This window comes from Manacus candei, unplaced genomic scaffold (genome assembly GCF_025592945.1).
Source record: "Manacus candei isolate 608988 ecotype Guabito, Panama unplaced genomic scaffold, ASM2559294v1 h1tg000014l, whole genome shotgun sequence".
NCBI lineage: Eukaryota > Metazoa > Chordata > Aves > Passeriformes > Pipridae > Manacus > Manacus candei.
Window position 1 is genome coordinate 33,522,779 of NW_026138062.1, and position 18,827 is coordinate 33,541,605.

Sequence of the window (18,827 nt, forward strand, 5' to 3'; positions counted from 1 at the left end):
TTGATAGAGCTATTCAAAGCAATTTTTATGTGAGAGACTGTGTTTGAGATAGGAACCTGCGATGTCAAAGGGCAAGCTTCTCTTTCTTCATCTGACACAAATCTCTCCATTAACATGTCGCTCCTCAATCACCTCCTGGGAAAGGATCAGGGTCCAGGACAACAGCTTTTTAGGGAGTGCAGAAAAGAGCACATTTTAGCAAGTAATAGAGTTCTCTTTCAATTCTGTAGATGAGTCTGGAGTGGTTCATGGCCCGAGTACATAATCATCTCTAGCTTCACATTTCCTGCTGGATTTCTCTCTTTGCACAGGCTTGCATCTATTTTCAAATAATTGCCATTTCCTTTCCCTGTCCTTGAAAACTAGCTCTTGTAGAAAATACTGTCAAATTCTATCCTCCCTCCATACAGTGTGTCATATTGTGCTTTTCTTAAGCCAGCTGATGAGAGGCATTAGACACTGTTCACAGGTGACAAAGAGCCTGTTTCAAAGCCTCAGCAATTTAATTTTTACTTGTTAATTAGAATCAAAACTTTAATAAAATTTCAGCTAAGCTGACACGAAGGGGGATATTCGATTTGTTGAATTACTGTGGTATTCCTAACTATGGATATACAACTAGCCATAGATAAAAGACCATAGCTGACATCCCAGGTCAAAAATATATCCCTGTCTAATTTGCAAGATGCCTGCAGGCTGCTCAGTGGGGACCTTCTGTATCTTCCAAACCGTCACCAGTCAGCAGAGGGCAACATAGGCACAAAAACAGAGAAAAGCTTCACAGGCTTTTCACAAACGTGTAACCCAAACCCACAGCTCCCTCTACTAACATGAGCAGGATCAGGCTCCAACCTACTGCAGCCAAGGATGAAACGTTTTGTACAGTTAAGCCCTCTTTTCCCCACATAGAGCTGATAAGTAGATGAAAGGACACAAAATAAGTAAACTAGCTACAGTTGTCAAGGTCCAAGTAGAATAATTCAGAATTTCTGTATAGTAACTGTGAAGCAACTGATTATCGCAAAACCTGTGTGCTGGTTACATACATTTTAAATGTGAGTTCAGCACAGGGAAATGGGGCAGGCTCTAAGCTGGAGAACTAAACAAACAGGAATTCTGGTGTGACCTTGAAAAGAAAGTTGTAAGAAAGCAGTTTTCACTCTTGATTGCAATGGTGCAAATACTGGACTGCATAATTCAGCACAATACGGCTTACATCCATGTGGTACCCTGGCAGCCAAGAGGCAGGTAGTATAGAGGGGGTTACTTCCAATCTTCACGTGGGTTTTCCTCCATGAAAGGTGGAATTTTGTGTCAAATTGGGGTTAAGGTGAGAGCCGACACATGCTCAACAGAGCCACAACAGAAACAACAGACAGGAAACATGGCAGGACAGAACAGAGGTATTCGCAGATTTCCGGCCTTTTTTTAAAAATTAGTCACAGCCTGTATGCCAAGTCTCTAAGAATATGAAAACCATATCAGTTTGGATCAAATGTCAGTTATGCTCATCTGACAATGACCAGAAGTAGATACCTAGATAAATGTTTAAGGCAAGGAAATGCCTGTAGAGATACTGCCCAGAACATCCTGCCAAGCAATAACAACCTGCAGGGCAGGGACTGCCTGCACTATATGTATGGGCTGTGTTTGTGTTTACCAGCCTTTCACCAATTTCTCTGATGATTCTTTAAATGCATGGAGACCTTTATCGCCCTCTATTTCCTGTGGCAAGAAGTTCACAGAGTCCACAGATGTTGTTTGAAGACTCACCTTGGGTTTTCCTGCAACTTTGTACCCACTGGTTTCCTTCATGTGTTTGCACTGGATGGGATGGTGAAAACTCTCCTGTTCTCCATTGCTCCAGAACTCAGAGGGTGTCTTCTTCTCTCCTGTCACCTCTTCTCCAGCTAGAAGAACTGTACTGTCTATTTTTTATAGGGAAGCAACTCCATTCCTTTGACCACTTTTGACACCCTGCTCTGAACATTTTCCAGTCTTAATCTAGCTATTTCAAGAGGAAGTTGAACTTTCTACTTGTATATTGCAGGGAATGACTGTGGACTGCATTAAAATAACAACTATAATTGAAGATTACTAAGCTACAAGACTATTCAGCTGCGTATCTGCCTTGTCATGATGCAGCAGAAATGTACAATAAATATTATACTCTCATAACTTAAACAAATGACAATCAGTTGTCAAATGAAACTAATGAAAATGAGAAGATGACAAAAATCATTCCTTCTTCTTTATTCCCCACCCTAGAGAGGAAAAGCCTCATAAATTATTGTCTCCTTGCAACTCTGTAACACAGCATCCTGTATCTTATTCTAATGGCATCTATTCTGATCTCATTCCCATAATCGGAGTGGTAGTTTCAGGTTTCCAAGCCACGCACAGCTTTCTTTTCTCATGATGAATTCAGCCTTTCCAGCATATCAGACATAATGTGGTTGCTATGGAATTGAGTTTGCCTTTTGCTGTTAAAAAATGATGGGCTTTCTCATTTAGCAGCATGCTATTCCATGGTTAGGGTCCAGAAGTGCATCTGGACCACCAGAGGTAGCTGCTGTTACCTCTTCAGGTCTTTATGATCCAATTTGCATTTTCCATATGTGTTCTGACTGAACAACACTCACTGTTTTGGGTTTTTTTGTTGCTCTTTATGAGACACAGTAGGCCACTGAGGACTCTTGTATAGACTTCTCCATTTTTGGAAGGGGAAAAAGCACAAATGTAAAATCTGTAGCTTTGGTTGTTACCCATCTGCTCCTTCTGATTGCAAGCACTTACACAAGCCCTGTGGCAGCCTTTGGGATTGCTACGTCCCCCTACATCCCAGGACACAGCCATCTGCTGAAAAACGGTGCCAACTTTTTGCACTACAGTAGGAGGGATGCATGTTGCTGCAGGTGGGTAGATAGTTCACAGGTTGCTCTCTTAGATCAATATTACCAGCCAGTACTATTTGGTATCCAGGAATAACGTCTCTCTGAGCGAATATACTGCCAACACACACAGCACGCAGAGATACGCAGGGGCTCTCACGGTTTGCCTGAGCAAGAGCCGTGCTGTGAAACACGGACACATAGGTCCAGCCCTGGAATGCCTGGAGGAAGTGAAAGCCTCTCCACCACATACGGAAGGTGTCTATTCTTCTCGCAGATAAGGAGCAGCCCGCACAGGACCTGCGGCACAGCAGGGATGCCGAGCAGGGCCGTGTCTGCAGGCAGGCACGCCGGCCACGGAGCTCCCGGCACGCCGGCGTGGGCCCCAGCTGTGCGCTGCTCCACACGTACCGGGAGACCGGAGGAAGGATTTCCTCTGCTTGCTCATAGCCCTTGCACGCAGCCCAAGGACGAATCACGAATCACGAGCCTACAACTGCAAGATACCAAGGAGTTTTTTCAGGTTCCTGCATGCTATCTACCTCAGCCCAGAAAGAAAGCACTTAGTGCTCTGCACTCCCAAGCTCTGCAAAAAATATACATCAGGTCCATGTTTCATTTTGCTGTCCCTTATGGTAGGAGAAGTGAAGGCAGAAAAAAAAAAGAAGAAATTCTATAGATGAGTTATGGAGAGGTTGAAAAAAACAAGTCACAAATTTAATTTTTCCAGCTCTCTGTTTTTTGAACCCATTTTCTGAGATAACACTGGACAGTTTCAAAACTGATTCATGAGTGTTACATTGTTGACTGCCACGAATAGCATACCACTGGATCAAAGGACCAGGCAACCTCATCAAAGAAAGGCCAGACACAAGGGATTACATCTCACATGTCACTGGAAACCCACCTATGAAATCAAAAGAAAACTGAAGGTTGTCAGGGGGCATATGCTCAAGTTTTGTGGTCTTCCAGGATTGAAATATCGGACTCCAACCCAAACTGTGTAAAAGCACCTCAATTTTCAACTAGAAAAAGCTGTCAGCTGATATGCAGCTGTTTGATTAGAAAACACTGATTTTTGTCGTAGGGGTAGGAAACAGTTAAAGTAACTCTAGATGCTTATTTTTAAAAAATAATTAAAACATCTTTATCTTACAAAACAGGTTAAACCTGCTTGAGTGATTAATGAGTAGAGAATCCAGAGTCAGGTTTTGTAAGGCCTTCTCTGCTGCCAGCTGCACACGGGCTGGGTGGGTTTGGGAGAGCAGAGCAGAAGCATGTCCCTTGGTGCAGCAGAACTGGAGATCATGATGTTGCAGGAGCCTGATACGTGGAGTAACACAGTTGCTGAAAGGTGACCTTAGATTAATTCTGTTGAATCAGCAATCTTAAAACCTTAGATATTAACTACAGTGAAAGTTCAAGCAACCTGACAGAACATTTTGGGATTTGCTTGTTGCAGCCCGGGTAGGTCAGAAGAAAGTTGTGAAATGTCAGCGTGAGATATCTCCCAACTCATCCCATGAAATCCACAATGGAGAACAAAATCCCTTTTTTGATGAACTCTGGCTAATGATGGAGTCAAAAATACCTTCAATGTCTTTTAATTTCTGGCAAGACCTGTGGGGGAGGAAAAGGCATTCCTAGGAAATGGAGGCAAGTGGCTACACAACTGTACTTGCCACAGCAAATTAGGCAGCCTGCCATAAGGTCAGTTCAGAAAAATAAGTATCCCCCAGAGCCATGATGCTGCTACAGGGCATGGACATACCTTCCAGGAATCAGCTGGTAGAGAAGAGCGCTTCCTCTCAGTCTCTGCTTTGCTCTCAGCCTCAGGCTTTGGTGAGATGATGACAACAATACATTTTAAAATGTACATTCTTTTGCATAGAAGTATATAAAATACTGTCTATTTAAGATGAAAAACAAATACCCTTCCTATGTGTGACCTAATAGACTTTTATTTATATGTGAAAACTGTTGACAGCAGTGTGGAGGCTGGTCTGTGCATGTGCTCTCCTGGGAGATAGAATGGTCTTCTGACTAAAAAAAAATTAAGAAACACTATCCTGTACTGTCCTTTGGAGATTTTTAATTTGGATATCTGAAACTCCCTCTCCATGAAGAGAGATGGTAGCTTAAATTCATGCCCTGAAAACTGCCAGCAGTTTTATGCCCAGCACAAGGACCCAGGTATACCTGTGTGAGAAATGAAGAATCAACAGCATGGAAAAAAAAATATGCAAATCCCAACATTCACCTATTGTGTCCCATTGCCTTCCCACTGAAGAACCAGTGGGCTCGTGCTGGCAGAAATGAGGTTAAGGCATCAGAGAAACAGGATGCAGCAGTGGGAGGCAGTGTTGCATCACCCACATTTAAAGTAGCTCTCAGTTTTCCCTTCATAGATCAAGGGAAAGAATAGCTCTTGAAAGCAATTCAGAGTAAGACACTATATTCTTTATTTTACCAGTGGGAGCCTCCAGTTTTCCTCCCCTATTTGAAACTATAAGCCTTAGTGCTTTAAAGTCATTTTGAAAAGAAGAATGTGTGCAACAAGCTTCATAACTCCTGCAGAATAAAGAGAGGTTAGGAATTGGTTTTGCATAAAGATTATGTTATTCAGTTCATGGGGAACCATTACTGCCAGGCAGCTTCAGGGATGGCAGTGTCTTTGCTCTGGATTAGACAGATCTTATTGCTCCTGCTCCTAATCACATCACTGCTGATGAACAGAAAACTTGCTTTACAGTTGGGAAACAATTTAATCTGATTCCAGCCCTCTAGAAACAGGACTACACTGTAAATTAGTCATCAGCACTCCCTTGATGATCAGTGACAAACACCATGTGTTGTCAGGCAGGGTTTGTCTCCCCATGGTAGCAGCCCCTGTCCTGAGATGCCCACAAAGCCAGTGTCAGAATGGGACACAAAATCTGGTATTATTTATCTGGAGAGTCTGCAGCCAAAGGAGCAGTGAACCCACTGAACTGTCCGGAAGCACTTCCTGAAGTTCGAATAATTACACTAATTTTTTATTTATAGTTGATAATCCCAAGTGCAGCTTTAAAGACACTAGGGTCAAGCAGCTCACTGTGACACATCTGCTATATTTTGTTTTCCTGGAATTATATAGCTTTTTTTTCTCTTGCAGTATCTGTATCCATGACTGGCACATCAGATAGAGGAACCCCAGAACCACAGTCAGGTTTTGTGTTCTTCTTTGGGGTTTCAGGGCAGAGAACAGAGATATCAAGATGAGAATCAAGTGTTTGACACATTAAATATGAATAAATCATGAGGTTCTGTTTTGTTTATTGCAGTTTGGTTAATTTGTACACAGGTGATTAAAAATCACTCTTTCCAAAAATAAATCACTTTAATGACTTAATGCCAGACTATGAAATAGGATGTGTAATAATCCACCTAATCATTTATTCAGCTGGAGAATAAAATAACCACAAAACAAACAAAATAAACCCCACTGCAAACTGCTTTGGTTTTGTGCTCCATCTGTAGCACTGTTTTCTGAGGCTCATTTACCTGCAGGCTCTAGAGCCGCTGTTTCAACTTTCTTGCTTAAATAAGCTTCACTCCTTGGGAGCAGACTCTTCCAGCCAGTGGGCCAGTGAGCACTGAACTGGGCTCTGCTCAGCAATGCTGAGACAGTTATTGGGTCTCCAAAACACCTCTTTCCAGGTTCTAGCCCTGCATGTGCACTCCTCAGAGCCATAAGGCTACAGCTGCCTGGTACAACTGAACCACCTTTCCAAGCCAATGCTGCAGAGCCCCAGGCCCGTTGGAGGCAGCAGAAGCTCAGGCTGCAAACCAAGGCCATGAACAACTGGATGTGTCTGCTGACAACTACTTTTGCATGTCCAGCTCTGTCACAGCTGCTAGAAGCTGGGGTCGTGTTGACCTAGGAGGGATACGAAGAGATGATAGCAGTATAACCTGTAACTAGGTACACCGTATAAAAGGATCAGATCTCCATTTGAATCCATGGCCAGATTATTTATCTAGCTTTTTTTTTTCATTTTGCACAGATAAGAAATTCCTGACTCCTAAATTCCTCCCTTTCTCCTGTCACATGACCACAGTAGCTCTGTATGTGGAAGCCCATCTGAATTTCATAACCAATAATTTTGTCATTTATTAGCATAATGGTTCACATAAATAGACTGTTTGAATATGAATGCAACCATTGTCATCGCCCTTTACCTTAAGCAGGCAGGATGAATGCAGCGGATCTGCAGTGACCATCCTGTAGGTCATCTTTCAGCCTTGGAAAACTCTCTTTACTTTGAGAAAGGATCCTGCTGTAATAGCAGTATGCTGACACATGGCAGTTACTGTCTCAAAGAAGTTGCCATGACAAAAAGATCTGATGCGTATTTTTAGACAACACTTTAGGGTAAATCAACAGCCAGGTACTTTCCAGATGCACAGGATACCGCTGTTTCCCTAGTGAAAATGAAAGTCTTAATAGTATAAAAAGTCATTTATACTGTTCACCTTCACACTTTTTGTGTAAGATCATTAGTAATGCACAGCATGAAAAATGGGATTCCGATGCATTACTTCTTTTGCTCCCAAGCATGTAGTATTCCAGCTCCAGCCTTCAAATGCACATTTACACAGATTCTTTGTCCCAGATGTGTCTGTGCCCCATTACACTCCCAGCTGTAGTTCTGAAACGTGTACTTCAGAGTGTCTGCCTGGCATTGGCTTCACATCCTTTCGATATGTATATGAAGGAGGCAACAAGAATAGTGCCAGATGGCAATCGGAATGGAAATTATATGGCGTACACATGTGATGCAATTTTCTTTTTTTTTTTCCTTGTGAATAAAGCATCTTGTGAAAAGAGGAATTAAATACAGTATTTATAACATTCCTTTATAAACATCCCCAAATTCCAGCAGAAGACAAAAGGCATGAATCATATCACAGCAGGCGCTATAGCTAGGGAAGTGGCCTTTATGAAGATTGCTTCCGTAATTTGGGCTCCAGAACGAAAAAGAGCTGCTCTTAGGAGATCTGTAGGAAGTTGATAATGGCTTATTTAATTGTAGTATCACTAATAAAATCTGAGTTTCCATCAAGAACATTTCCTTAGCTAAAAATGCCATGATTCTTCAAGCTGTAGTTTGATCCTGTTCATTTTGTCTATAAATGTTATAAAGCCAAAAAAACAGATTAGGACATTATAGTTTCCTTTAAAAGGAAACTTTTAGACTGCATCTGCAATCCACACCATACTAGATGATCAACAATAACTGACTTGGTATGCAGAAATAAAACAATTACTCATAAACCAGCTATCATAAAGCAGGGAAAATTGTACTGTGTCAATTATAGAGGAAATGAGACTATACTTTGCTCTTTATGACTTGACAGCTAAAAATGTCCTGTCAATTGACTCTTATCATTAAAGGCATTGTCCTCTTGCATAATTCTCCATCAGTTTTGGTGTCAGTTTTATATTCTTAACCTAGAACAACATTTGGCCACATTGAACTTGCACTGTATTCCTTTTACCAGAAGAATATCACCACATTCATATTATTCGTGGGAAAATTCTGAAATAGAAAGGATGTGATCTAAAGTAACTTCTGATGTCAATACTAAAAAGTGAAAGATCCTCTAGATTCCCAGCATTGATGGACACCAACCATCAAATCAAAGGGATCTATAAATACCAGTCACTTTCAGATGTATCTGACTTCAGACATCCACAACTGAAAATTGTAAATACAAATATAATTTAAAATTAAAATTAAAATACAAAGTATTAACCTATCTGTTTTCCCCACTATTAAACAGCAAAAGTTTGTCAAAGATGACAGCAGATCTCGAATCATTCAGCAATGGCCAGCCCTGATTTGTACCTAGATCTTTCCTTCTGAAAGCAGGTAGGGATATTTTGGGAAGCAAATAGTTAGGGGCATTAATGAGCAGTTCATATTGCTGCACCCAGACATCTGTTAATGCACTCCCTGCTACACCTACAGCAGAAGAACGCAGGCTCCTCTAAATCACAGGGAGATGTAGGGCACTGATGGCCAACAAATACGCAATGACTAGGTGCAGATAGTACCATGATTATCAAAGTATCCATGACACTGGCTTTGTGCCTTGTTTTGCACAAGTGTTCTGCATGGCCTAGTTTGGAGTTTCCTTACCTTTGGGTCATTCATCTCCAGTGCAGAGGCTGCAGCTGGATCCAGAAGATGTACAGAGGGCACAAAAGATGTGTGGATCATGAGGTGAAGAAACTCTTCTTCCTGCACACAGACATTTTGGCACAATCCACCTTTCCCTGTCTAAGGTGCTCAGCAGCTGGAAATCACTTCACAACATTTTCACAGAAGAAGTGCTCAAAGTCAGGGCACAAAGACAAGCAGAATCCAATGAGGAATCCCACGCAGTACCACTACCTTGGTGACTAAGCTTCAGGAAATCCAGAAGGAAGAGAATACAAGGAGATGCTAATGGGAATATATCACTTCCAGCTTGTTAGGACTGCAGTTGAGCCAAGGGAAGATAAGGATGGAGCATTCCTTTGTGCTTTCCCATCAAAGCAAAGAACTGCAATAATAGATGACACAGCTTTAAGGGGAAAAAAATGGATAAAAGCAGATCTTTCTCAACCAAAGCTTCAAAGCATAGAAGGGCAAAAAATTCCCGGAGCTGTCTACTTGCAAGCAGTATCAGGCTGCCTGCAGATTACTCCAGACAATAACAACAGCCTCAAGAGGATAGGCAAGATAGGATATTATGATAGCTGCAAAATCAAATATTGCCAGATACCACCATCCAGTCCCACATAGGACATGGCTGAAATGATAACCAGGGCTCCCTAACAGCAATTTTATAGATTGTGTGACGTTGCATAGCATTCAGGCAAGTTCATCAGCATGAAAAAGATGTGGGAGGGAGGAAGATTTATTGTGCAGAAATGTACATCTCAGTCATGGCTGAAAGCTACGAGTTGTTATTGCTCCCTCGCTAATTGGAGCAAATTTGATCACATTCAACATTGTACATGTTTTCATCAGCAGAGAAAAAATTCTATAGACAGTATTTTGGAAAATGAGACCTTCAAAGTACAACCAGAAAATAAAGACAGTCAGCTTTTGCTTGTTGAAGGAATTGTTGATGTTCAGGGGGAAAAAAATTACTTTAGGGAATAATTATTCAGTTTTGTTCTCTAGCTGACGAGACTCAGCAACTGAGACAGGCTTGCTCTGATAATGCTGGTAGGGTCACAACACTGAGGATGACAGCTTAGTTTTCTCATTACTTCTTAAGATACAGAGGATTGTCTAACTGATGCCATCTCCCAAAAGTCAGCAATGAGGAAACTGAAGCTGCAGCTGCCTCTATCAGATGTGTTCCCCAGGGATGTTAAAGCATCTGTTACTTTTCACCTTTCTGAAGTAATTGCAATTGTTTTCTACCTGCAGCCTCATCATCCTGCTGAGATATTTCTGCACCATATCTGTTACTGAAGGGGAATGCATAATATATCATCAACAAGTAACAGCCCCTTGCTTTGTCCTTCTAAATTCCTTTATCACTACAGGACACATTAATGTATTATAATAGCTATAGTTGTGTCCTAATCTGCATCGATTGTATTCCTTCCATTCTGTGGAGTGATGATATGGCTGTTGCACAGGAGTTATTGCTAACATCCATGAAATACCAAAATATCACAAAGTCTCTTTTTTTTTTTTGCATAGGACCAATAAATCTAAAAATCCCATCTTGCTCACATTTGTTTCCATTGCAAGTTCATATTTAGAGATGAAGAGAATTTTCATTGCATTTTAATATTTTTTTTTCTCTTATGCTGCTTAAAAATAGTGTTGCTATTCAACAGCCTGGTGATTTTTCATCAGAAGATTGCTGTGGAGTTTTGTGGGGGGCTTTGTGTTGCTGTCTGGAGATGGCAGAGGATAGATGGAGTGTAGCTGCTGCAGAGGCAGGACCACCAACCCCAGGTCAGTACCTGACACCCTATGATTGCATTAGCAAGGTGAGTGGGGCCATCATGTGAAATGCTCTAATTTCTACACAGCTTTCTTTGCTTTACTTTTCTTATATCTTTTTTAAGTGGGGAGAGAAAAATTTGACTTCCACAGCAAGTGACTCTTTGTCTCCCTCTTGCTCCCCTAAACTGTTAGTAAGTGGCATAAATGTGCTTTAGACTCCTAATTGCAAATATGAAGTGGAACTCAAATTTCTGGCAAGATATGTCTAAATAAATCTTCCTATAATATTTAGGTAAATGAGGGGAGGGGAGGGGCCAGGTTTCCATGGGACTGTGGGGTTTTGCCCATCTGCATGGGGTTTCACTAGTCCATCCCCTGAGGATGACAACATGGGGACACCGTGACTGTACCTTCCTTCTGTTGTCCCCAAGGAAGAATAGCTTTTCACTGTGGTTAGAGCCCATTGTAGGCTTTCAGCCAAATAATAATCAAGGCACGTGGCCTTTGGTTTGTGGTCCCTGCAATACCCTACCAATAGCTTAAAGAGTAGAGCTTGAAAAAAACAGCACTAGAGGAACCTCTATCTCCAAGGCTTTCCCTTAACTTTGCTGGAGTTATCTTCAGTGTTTTGACCCGCCCTGCATCCTCTTAAAACCCGCTCCTGTTTCTTTCAACAAACCTGGTTACTGAAATGGGTGTAATCAAACAAGACTTTTTGGAATTTTGCTTTCCTGTATGGTAGACAGCGTGACTCTTCAAAATTTGTCATAAATTTCCACCTGTTACTCTGGGGTTTCACAGTAGCTGATTCTGAAATGGGCTGAATTTTCTACTAGCTTAGAAACAAAATCCACTCTTGAAATTCTGAGAATCGTATCATTCTCTCTCTCGTACAGCATTCTCTGGACCCTGTAAGTACAGAGTTGTGCTCATTAAAGTGGTAATTAGTATAATGGGTTTGTAAGAGTTTTGAGGGTTTTGATTTCACAAAAAAGTATAAAATATTTTATGCTGAGTTCGGCATGAATGAACTGTGAAATTGTATTGGACTTAGGCTGAAGAATTGCATTATGATGGAAAATTAAATCAGTCATTAATCAGTTATTTCAGGATGCTTACTTATGAAAAAAATGTATTTTGCTACTCTCAGTTAAAGCAGGCTTGAGGCTACATTCATTTCAGCAGCTTTTCAAAGACAGGTAAATAATACCAATCTTACTAAGAAAGAAGAACCAAATGTAGTGCAAATTAGTCAAAATGCTGGTACCAAATTTTCTTCAGAAAATGCAGAATACTGATGTACTGATTACAGCTGCAATTAATAGTGTCAGCCTAACAGGCATGCATGAACAAATGTGATTTATACCTACAAGGTCCAAATGCTCCATTTCCCTTACAGTGCATTTAACTGCCTGCTATGGGACACCTAATATTTGTCAGCTGTTTCTTCTGGCCAGTCTTTGTGTCCTCATGAGCTTTGTGACATTCTGATATTGCAACAGAATACTCTATTTCTCACAGTAAATAAAAATATTTCCAAAATTTCATGTTGGGCCTTGATTGTAACCATTATAAACCAGTGGGGGGCTCTCTGGCAGTTCAATATTTTAAAGACTAAACAACAGCCACAGTCAGGAAGTACAAAATACAATGGACAAACTTCAAGTTGTGATATTTCTGAATGAGTGTGTATCCATTTATCTCTTAAAACATTGTCAGGTTTTTTTCATAAAACAAAAGTACTGTATCTAGGGATGTGACAGTCCAGTCTTAGGAAGTTCAAAACAAAAGAAGAGGGGGAAAAAGAGGGTATTTCAAGTACTCACTGTTTCACATGGCTGGCTTTTCCTGAGATAAACATTATTTACACTTTAATACACTATGCGACATTGTAAATCTATTTCATGAATCTATTTGAATCATTGAAGACATTTAGTGATGTCTTCACTAATGTCTTTCTGTTTTAAAAATAATAGAAATGTTCAGTTTTGAAAGAGGAACTTTTCCTCTGTTTTTCTGGAGAATGCACACAAGTTCAAGCTCAAAATGCCATTCTTGTAAAGGGTTTTCTTCTCAAGACGGGAAAACCAGAATTTATTCAAGTTTAAAAAGAAAAGGTGTAAGAAGGTATAACCATTTCAACAGACTGGATTGCCAATGTTGAAATGTGTGTGGATGGAGCAGGACACGCAGAAAGTGAAACCAGTGAAAAGCAATAGTTAAGCTATGGACACTGGCTGGTTTCATGGAGAGCAGCTAGATCTGCTGGTTGACAGCATGGCTTTTTTGCTTTCCAGCTCTTTTTCATACTTTCAAGCTTCATTCACCTGACCCATCTGCAAGCAAGTGGAAACAATTATGAAAGGGATTCCAGCTGCTTCTCTGAGGTGTCACTGCTGGGGAATAAGACATGGGAAAAACACCAGGTATTCCCAGGCCTCAGGCACGCCAGGGAGACAAGAGCTCCCAAGGTCATCACATGGCCTCAGCCAAAGAGAAGTAGTCAAAGTAGATGGGATGTAAAAAGTTGGGCAGAAGATGCATCAAAGGAGTGCATGGAGTAGCAGGGAGCTCAGAGTGGCAAAGAGAAAAACCATCACATTATCAATGAGAACTGCCAACTCTGAAGGAAAGGAAAAAGATCTAGAGGAGTCAGACAGTACTTTTTCTGTTTGCCAAATTAATTTTGCATTAAGTTCTTAAGTGCTTTATTAGTAGTTCTTTTTCACATTAAGCAGTTTTAGCAGCCATGGGCATGCCATACAAATACAGTCAGGGAGAGTAGACAGCATAGTCATGAACAGGAGGTTCACTGCCTGTAAGGTACACTGTTACCATCAATTCTGTTATGCAAAAACACTTGATAACTGGTTTTCCCACCACAAACCTCATTTTTAAAGTAGACAGAAGGCAAAACTTGCTGCCCACAGTGGCAATGAGACTCAGCAAGTTTTGATCAGGTTCAGAAAGTCACTTGTAAAGTTATCTGAAAAATACTTGTACCTTCTTATGGAAAAAAACAAACACCCCCAGGCCCATGCAGAAAAATCAAAGTTTCTGCAGGGTTTTATGCAAAGTCATGCATTTATACAGCTGAATAATTCAGGCCAAGACAGCCTGTTAGTAACTCTACACGTTATAGCCCAAAGTGCACATCTTCATGCAACCTTATTTGAGCAGCTCCTAATTCATACAGCCTTTGCCTTGCACATACCATGCTATGCTCCCAGTTTTTGTATTCTTCTATCAGCACTGAAGTTCTATGAAAATAAGTGTGACCACATCAAGTAGACAAAAATTCACCTAGTTCAAGTCCCTTCTCTGACAGTGGTAAATAACAGATGGTCAGGAAACAGACTAAAGAACAAGCACATTATGTTGACTGTTCTCAGGATACCTTCCCTGCTTCCAGGAATCATGAGTTCAGCAACTTCTTGAACCAGGAAATTCATCAGTTATGGTTAGGTTACTGAGTTTAATAGGTTCATGAAGGACCTGTTTAAGGTGCTTAAACTGAGTCTTCACACTTATTATTCATTTGGTTAAACTGAATACCTCCCCCTCATGAGTGACCCAATTTCCAAAGGAATGGAGCTGCTTTATTATTTATTTCCCCTGAGGGAGCAGTAAATAGCATTCACTACTATTCTAGAAGAAATTCACTTATCATGATGCCTAAAGCTGGATTCAAGTGCCATATTATCTTCAGCAATATTACTCCATCTTCCTGTATAAGAAATCTTGCAAGGAACTTGTCTGAAAACAGTACATGACATATCTGCTTCAAGCATTGTGATAATCTTAAAGAACCCAGGGAATTTCCTGCTGCTGTTCTATGATATCTAGGGGGCATCAGGAAACCTACTGTCCCCACAACTATTTTACAACAAAAAGAGTGTAATGGGGATAGATACCCAGTGATGTCTTTGTACATAAATTCACAGCAGAATTGTTCCAGGGAAGGAATTATTGCAGTTAAAGTAACAGGACACCTCGAACATCACTTTGCAGATCTTTCTGAACAGATCTGGGCAGACGTTTGGAAAATTAGGGAAATGGTGTATTTGGGTATTTTCTGATGGATAGGAATAAGAACTAATAATTGGGTCCCCTGCTGCTTTGAATGTCAAGAACTATTTCAGTGATCAACTGGTGAAGGAAAAATGACATTACCACCTAAACCACAGCAAGGCAGAGTGGAGTCCTGCTTGCTCTGAAGCTTTTCACAGGTTCCCCCTGTGAGAACAGGGATTTTTACCCCTGAGATTCTAAAACAGGAAAGAGCACATGAAACCCCTGTCTGGGGTACAGGCACAGTCTCATTCACCGCCATTCAAACTCCTTCAAGTGACAAAGTCTTTGTCTTTGATCTCAGAGTTTGTGATGGGCTGCTCAGGCTTAAGCCTGACACACAATCCCCTGGCAGAATAGCAGCAAATCTCTCACTGGCATTGAAAGTTGAGCAAATTTCTCACTGGCATTGACAAGCTCTCACTGGCAGCTTGTCATCTGCCACCACCTTTCTGACGGTACTCAGCTTCAATACTTGTATCCTAAACACACTGCATTCTGCTTTGTATCCTAAACGCAATGCATTCTGCTTACTGGTCTTGGGTAAGCTCCCCAAAAACACTGCTGCTTGTCTTGAGGGTTATGGTAGATGATAAGCCCTTATCTCTGTAAAGGGGATGCAGCTGGCCAGTCTCAACAACTTACTAGGAATGAAAAGCACTTTTATTTATCAAACTGGAAAAGCATGTTGCTTTAGCAAACTTTTAAGAACAGCTAAAATGTAACAGCCTCCTGCAATAGAAAAGCACGTGACTCAGATGCAGACACGCTAGCTCTGCCTCAGCTGCAGCAACTCCAGCCCTGCCTCAGTTGCTTACTTTCAGTTCCTCATTCTAAGGAATTGGTTACACTAAATAAATAAAAATTAAAAAAAAAAAAAAGAAAGAAAGAAACCTTCTGTTTCAAATTAAAAGATTCTTCTAGGCAGAAGGATGCCTTTGTCCACTTCTGCAAATGAGTAAAGTGAAATACAGACCAAAGAGACAAGCGCTTTGCTGATTCGTGGTAACCAGGAATATCTCCAGCGGGCTGCTGCTGATTATCCCACCCAACACACAGCTCTGAAGAGAGGGGACAGAGAGTAGCAGGCAGGAGAGCATTACCAATACCACTAGTTATTTTTAAAAGCAGATTTGCAACATAAGACTGAGTTGCTAAACTGGAGTTGTAAAAGCAGCTCATCAGAAATTCTGTATTAAGCAATATAGTCAGACAAACACAACTTACATCACCTATCTACAGTGAAGGGCTATCATATGTCTAGTACATAAATGTGATTGAAAGCAAAACAGGAACGAAACAAAAAATCCACCTCAAACAGGACCAAGCAGCTGCATAAAATAAATTTAAAATCCTCAAGTAGCCTGAAAGTCAGTCATGGCAGATCTAATAGTTTCCTGCAGCTTTGTTTTTGACTAGATGAAACCACAAGACGCTGTCTGCAAGCTGCACCTGAACCCAAGATGAAGGGAGCTGCTAAATTCTCCTCCACTGAGTCACCCAAACAGAAAAGCCACAAGGGTGAAGGGCTTTCAATGGAGATATCTAAACCTGACATATGAAATAGTCAGAGATGAGCACGGAAGACTTGCAAATACATGAGAGGTAAATAACTGAAAAGCAAAAATACTGAATAAACCACACCATTTGGAAATGGCTGCTGTTATGTGGTGTGTGTGATGAGAGGCCAGTAAGAACGTCAGTTCTGTTAAGATTATCTTATTCAGAGAAAATAAATATATCCCGATGCCTTACACTTCTGAGGATTCAAATAAGCACAAATTTTCTACACAACACTTAAGAAGAGTAGTAAGTGCCATATGGCAAAGAGACTAAAGTCAATGTTAGCGCTCATGCTGTGACAGAGGTGTTCAGAACATCACCCCATTTTCAGCAATGCCAAGTCAGTGGGATGTCTTTGCCCATACCTTTCAAGCACCTTCTTCCACACCAGATGAACTCAGTCACATTACTTTAGATATTCTGGAATGCAAAAAGACAAAAATGTGATTATTTTTGATTATCTGTGATGTTCTGCTACCCCATGGGGCCAGAGGAGACTCAGACCAAATGCTACTCAGTGTGGATAGGGTCAGTCAGAGAGAGCGGTGAAGGCGTGAGCCTCTCTTGTGCTACTTGGGCTGCAGCTCAGAGGCCTCTTGCTGGGGTAGATGCTTTTAGCTGTCTAAGCAGTCAGAGATGCCATTGAAAATCAGTAATGATCTGTCTCTTTGGAAAAAACAGAGCTGCTTCATAACCATGTGGTTGGATTTGTTGAACAAATTTCCTTTGTCATGTTTTCTTTCAGCCTCATATTTAAATCTTTATTACTACTCTCTATTGTCAAGGCTTACATTCAAGCTTCAGAACTCAACACAGTTACAATTACAATGAAAACAAAACAGTTACATCTAAACCTAGGTATGCCTCTGCAGAATTATTCTCTTCTCCTTTCTCCCAGTGGCAATATTTGGAGAACTTCCTTTATGTATCTTTGTTTGCCCTGCTCATGGGCATGATACAGGGTGAGAAGGGTTTCTGCAGAACTGCATTTTGTATAAAACTGACTCTCTGCCAAAAGTGTCCTTCTCCCTTCCCTTTTTGGTTTTTGTTTTTTTTTTTTTTTAATTTGTGTTAACCATTGTTATCAAGATAGCCTTGAAAATGTGAGTTGAATGTAAGTACAGACAGTACTTCTTAATGTCACTCTGTAATCCCCAAATCATATGTGGGCTAAGGTTTGCAGTAGATTGTTAATGTGGAAAATTAAAGTCACCTCAATTTTAAAAATATTGAACTTGTTAGAAGGCAATTAAAATCACGTTTTACATGGCAATACTATTTATTAAAGTCCTACTCATTTTTTGAGCAAAAGATTTCAAAAATGCATTTCTCCAAAATGTCTTCAACTTTATCTGCATCAAAAGAATTTGCTAGAAAAAAATGTTTATAGTAGCAGTGATTTTTGTGAACATAATTCCTTGAAGAGCAGGAGGCTTTATTTGAACATTTATATCACTGAAGGTAATGTCTTTGACTAGTGCTGGTGGGATCTCTCAAAAGTCCCTTAGAAACTTCACTGCATGTCGCCCTTTTTCCATGCCCTGACACACAAGCAACACACACACCTCCAAAGATCAGGAATTTGTTTGGGTTTTAAAATTTTTTTATTGGAAACTTAGCAAGTGCTCCCCAAAAGCATGACCTCTACAATAAATACATGTGCTCCTTCAATTCTTCACACATTGAGGATGTCAATAAACAAAATAGAAACCAGTGCAGAGCTGCAGCCACATGCCTGTGCCTTGCTAAGTCTGTTCATGGGCATCTCACTCAAATTTGGGCCAATGTGAATACTGGTGACAGGGGAGAGAAGAAGTTAGCTTGCCATGTATTGTGTTATTTGGAAATGCTCAGCTTCAAAGGATAAGCATCACAAAACCAAGTCTGACCTAAAAAATCCAATCATATCTATTGTTTTTAGTTCCCCTTGCACGGGGGACTGGGAACCAAAGAGAGTCAAGTCTGTTCCAGTGCACCTGCTTGAGGGGCATATGTTACCCATCAGCGCTAGAAGATACTCGTGAGCAGGCTTCAAGCTGTTGCACAAAGATAAGCAAGTGCTTTAAGGTGACCAGCTCACACTGCAGCCTTGCCTTCAGCACTGGTGAGGCCACAACTTTGCTGGGGACACTTGGCTCTGCAAACTCAAGCCCAAACTCACAGTTCTTGGCAGTAGGAAGGACAGAAGCAGAGGCCATCTACAGAACACAGATCCAGAGCACCATTCTTTGGCAGTGGTAAGGCTGTTCTGAAGGAACTGTGAACTAAAACAAGTTTGGCCAGCAACCTGGGCTGTAAGACA